We start from the raw sequence: 5,110 nt of genomic DNA on the forward strand, positions 1-5,110 counted from the left end.
CCTACCAGACCTAAAGGGCCTCACGCTTTTTTTTTTTTTCCATCTTCTGCAGACTTTTTTTCTAATGTCACTTTGCTGCTAACGAAATTTCGTCCAATAAACTAAATTCCGACCTGACTACCGCTAACGAATTTCATCCGAATCCGAATCAATTGCGGACCCGAATCCGACAAATGACTACTGCTAACGAATTTCATCCGAATCCCGCAACGAGTTCAATTGCGGACCCGAATCCGAAAAACGAAATATGCAAAATTCGAAAAGGAAACTAAACGATTTTTTTGCTGGTGCACGTGTCTAGTAACTAATACACTAAAAAGGAAGAAAGCAAAAGAAGAGATGGGGAGATGAAAACTGATTGTTTAATAGAGAGACGATGCATATGTCAGAGATATTAGGATATGGAGCAAAACACACCTACACAAAATATAGAGCATGCAGCATTTTTTGCCTTTGCAGTGGAACAGAACGCAGGCAATGTTTTGCCACGCGTCCGATCGCACGGCGGGCTGGGGCATGGCTGCGGTGCCATTGAGTTCAATTCATCACCACCACTCCCCCTCCCACCCCAAAATGAAGGGGGAAGTTTTGTGAGCGATTGCGGTGCGTTTCAGAAGCTCCCGCTCTGGAATGCAACGCAATTGGTGTGAACAAGCCCTAAGGAGAGTCCAGCATGGCCACCTAAACTAAGATAATATTATCACCTTTTTCATGCAGTCAAGAATCTTATTATTTAGAAATATACTGTAGTTTAGCATTTCTCAACCTTTTTTTCAGTCACAGACCCTTTTAAAACTGCAAAATCTTGAGGCACCCCAATCTAAAATATAAAAACTGTACATATAAACAATGATGTGTGGTTCCCTCCAAAATCTATACCAGACCCCTATCCCTGATAGAGGTCTGGCATGGATTTTCCAACTGTCGTTGGACAGTAACAATAACATTGCAGGTCAGGGAAAGTTAAAGGGTTATTAAACTGCCAGCAAGCAGTAGATGTATGCAAAACGTTAAAAAAAACCTTTTGAAACAGGTTTAAACTTACCTGTCTCTTCGCCACGTGCTCCCGTCCGAACATCTGAAGAGTTTTGGGCGGCTGCAAAGGATCTTGGGGCGGGCGCATGCACACTTCAAATGTTCGGCCCAGGGAGACGAGGAGAGACACAAGGTAAGTCTATGAAGCAGCGTGCTCCCACATAGACACTGTGGGACATCAGAGGAGAGGAGGACAGAGGAGTCGGTGATGGATTGGAGACCCGCACCAGCGCTGGAGGGACATCTGAAAAGGACAGTAAGGAAGAAGAAGACTGGATTAAGAGGAATCATTTAAGGTAAGTCCTTACACTAACATTGGGGGGAGGGGAAAAAATATCCTTTAATGTCACTTTAAGTATAACTAACAAACTGAAGCTAAATCATAGAGGGGCATAGAGGAGGCTTTCTAGCTAATACATTGTATAGTATTGATTTTGTAATGTCTTCTGTTAGGTAGGACGTTAATTTTTAAACATTAAAATGGACTAAAAGTTTGATTCAAAGGAAACCTTCTAGGAGAGAAACATGAAGGCTGCAATTCCTAATTTCCCATTCTGACAATTGTACGGCTGTCATGCTGACCCTCTGGCTTCAATACTTTGAGTCACTGAACCAGAACAAAATGCAGATGGCAGCCCAGTGTATCTCTATTGATAAGTGTACTATAAGCTAAAAAGTGGCTTATCACTATTTTCTATTATGTGCTCTTAGCACCATCTTGTGGTATATATCCATATATCTATCTACTGTATGTTATACATTATATGGGTTTGCGATGATAATTTAAAGTTCTTTTTATTTAGCAGTTTGCAAGAGCTCTACCTTCTAAGCAATTACTTTTTATTATCACATTATTTTTTACAAATCTTAAAACAGCCACCTCCCTCCTGGGCCTTTTAAAGTGCAACAGAAGCCAAAACATTTTATTTAGTTTTAAATAGTGGAGAGGGATTTGAATACCTGTTGGATCTTTATTGCTGTTTGTGTTCCCATTATGGAGATTCACCTTTTTCTATTTGCCCTGTTTTTTTCTGAAAATGAAAGAAAATCCAAAATTTTGTTACCAGAACAGGAATAGTTGGGAAATCTTCCAATGAAGACACAAGTTCTAGGGGAGGCTGGGGAATTATGGGGACACGGACGTTCAGTCGTCAGGTCAGTCTGTTGAGTGAATTGGGAATATAGAGGCACTATATCTGTCAGATTACTATTTCCTCGCTTATTGATTTATATTGCATATTGCAGTGTTAACCACTGTTGGCGGTTGAGGCAGAGACAGGTGTGCATTAGCTGATTGGACTCATACTGTGACTTCCTATCAGATAGGATGGGATCATGGTGACTTTTAGCCACTTTCACACTATATGTTTCTGAATATGGTTGATAGGAGTTTATATACTGTACAGGCTCTTTATATACAGTAGATTGGGTTCCCTTCTTCCCCACTTGTGCCTGAGTGCTCCGATTCGGTTGGCGGCTATCCCCGGGGACAACCTGGACATATTGATGACCTTTATTTCATGTTCGTTATCATGTGCTAGCAAGTAAGCGATTATTGTTAAACAGTGGATTTTTGAGTCCTGATGTATGCTATATTTGTCATATGGATGGATTCTAAAACCATAGAGTTCCTTACCTTCCTGAAGAAGCAGAAATGTGAAACGTGTTGAAGGTTGGACTAGCACAGAGAATAATTGATTACAGTCATTCTGTTGGGACCCTTGTGAAATCATGGGACTTTTCTATTGAATCTCTATATGTAGGTGGTCTATGAGGAATGCAATATTGAGTCTGGTATATTGATGGTCTTATATGATTGCAATTAATATGTTGTTGTTTTTTAATGAGAATTTTAACATGTTTTAATAAAAAATATATCTTTTAATTATTGTGAATATCACATTGTGGTTTTTGCCGTCTCTGAAAACCCTGTTTAACTTACTACTGTGATATATTCAGGGACAAGTTTTGCTGACCATCGGAGTGACCAACCTCACTTTGGATGGGTTTCCTCTCACTTCCTGTTGTGGCTATTAGACCAGAAATGAAGGGAGAATTTCCCAAATGGGACACAGATAGCTAAAAAAAAAAAGGTGACGGGTTATATCCCTCCCTTACCCTATCCATAACTAAAAAAGATTTTGGCTTCAGTCCTACTTCAAGGCTCAACTTATTCTTATTTTAATTATTTCTCTACACCAATCATTTAATGAAATTTTCATTATTCAGCTACTATAATCCTGAGTTAGGAATTATGAAACCTTAAGATCTCTTTGAAAACAAAAGGTGATTTTACACTCCCAGAAAAGGGTTACTATCCTAAAATATGTTAAAACAAGAGGCTCGTATTTTGGCTAGCAACATAACCCCACATTAACTGCTTCAGGACTAGCATGTTATACCCCCTTCCTGTCCCGGCCATTTTTCAATTTACAGTGCTGTGATACTGATACTTGACTGACAATTACTTGGTCATGCAATAATGTTCCCAAATTAATGTTATATTTTTTTGGAGACAGAGATTTTTTCCCCCTGGTATTTAATAACTACTGTTTTTTATTTTATCAAAAAACGATTAAAAATGTATTTTCCTTACTTTCTGGTTTAAAACATATCAAATACATAATCTAACTTCACAAATTTAGGTCAACACTCCCCCATAAGTGTATGTTATTTAGTCTGTGTGAAAGTTATAGAGTGTACAAACTAGGGATGCACCGATACTACTTTTTAAAGATCGAGTACGAGTACCGATACTTTTTTTTCAAGTACTCACCGATACCAATTACCGATACTTTTCTTAAAGGGATATAAAGAATATAATGATACAGCTTAATAAGAAGACTACAAACCCTGGTGTTTTCCCATACTGCATAGAGAAAACAGCATCTGCAACCTTATCCTCTAAAGTCTGTCTCACGAGAAAAGCACTTTACTCATACATTATACTGTTTTTGGGAAGAGAATGTTTGCCAGATACAGTAGAAGCTCATTCATGGTGCTAGTTACCATAGCAAAATATTGCTGGCAATAATAATATTATTAGCCAATTGTTGGGTTACTTTAAACTAAGTCAGAGGTGCAAACTCTTAGGTGGTCAATAATGGAGCCACATTAAGAGCTTGAATACATCAGCTAAAACATAGAACAATGGCTCTCTAGGAGAGACCTAAATTGCTGAGGTGCACATATCATTTAGTGAAGGGCAGGAAGTTCAGTAATGAGCAAAGCAGTGGAGAGCTTTCTGGGAGATTTTACACCTTCAGGTAAGGAGGTGTGGAAACTTCAAGTAACAATGGGGATTAAAGATTGAAATAAAAAAGCAATCCCTATTTTTAGAAATCCCTCAAAGAAATTACCTCACTTTAAATTAAATGTGTACTACAAACTATTATTTACTGTATATGTATGTATACAAATGCTGGCACAGGAACAAGATCCAAGCAGTCTTCTCTCTTTGTAGCAAACAGTCCACAGAAGAAAGTTACTCTATCAGAAGATAAATTCCTCTCCAGCAGAAAAAAGTCTCACCAGGAATACTTTGGGTCTGGTCACTTGACCGGCTCCTCTTTTCTACCTAGCATAGAAATGCTGAACTCAGAATGGCTGTGACCACACCTGAAAATAGCAACCCAATCCATCAAGATGCACCAGGTCATCAAGCAGCTGAATTACCTGTACCACACAGAGAACATGCCCGTTGACCAATAAGGCTTTGGCACTCTCCAGTATTTCCAAATGGTATTAGCACATCACTCATGTTTGAATCACTCATGTTTGAAACGTTCCATCTCTTCCGTGAGTTTCTCAGGGACATAAGGATATTGCAGTCCATATTCTTGTGCAAGATTCTTATTGACTATCTGCTGCAGTCACAATAGTTTGGTTATCTTTTTAGGATTCCTACAAACAGGGAGAACATAGGAGGTGAGTGACTCCTTCACAAAGGGCAATGTGGCCATTTTTTGGGCTTGAGCAAATGTCCTAGTCTATGGAGGCAAATCACTAGGGTGAGCACTAGACAAATATTCCATCTTGACTCTCTGTTGGTTCTTCTCCAACTTTGAAGCAGGCG

The sequence above is a fragment of the Nanorana parkeri genome, unplaced genomic scaffold (genome assembly GCF_000935625.1).
Source record: "Nanorana parkeri isolate BGI_ZX_2015 unplaced genomic scaffold, ASM93562v1 scaffold756, whole genome shotgun sequence".
Taxonomy (NCBI): domain Eukaryota; kingdom Metazoa; phylum Chordata; class Amphibia; order Anura; family Dicroglossidae; genus Nanorana; species Nanorana parkeri.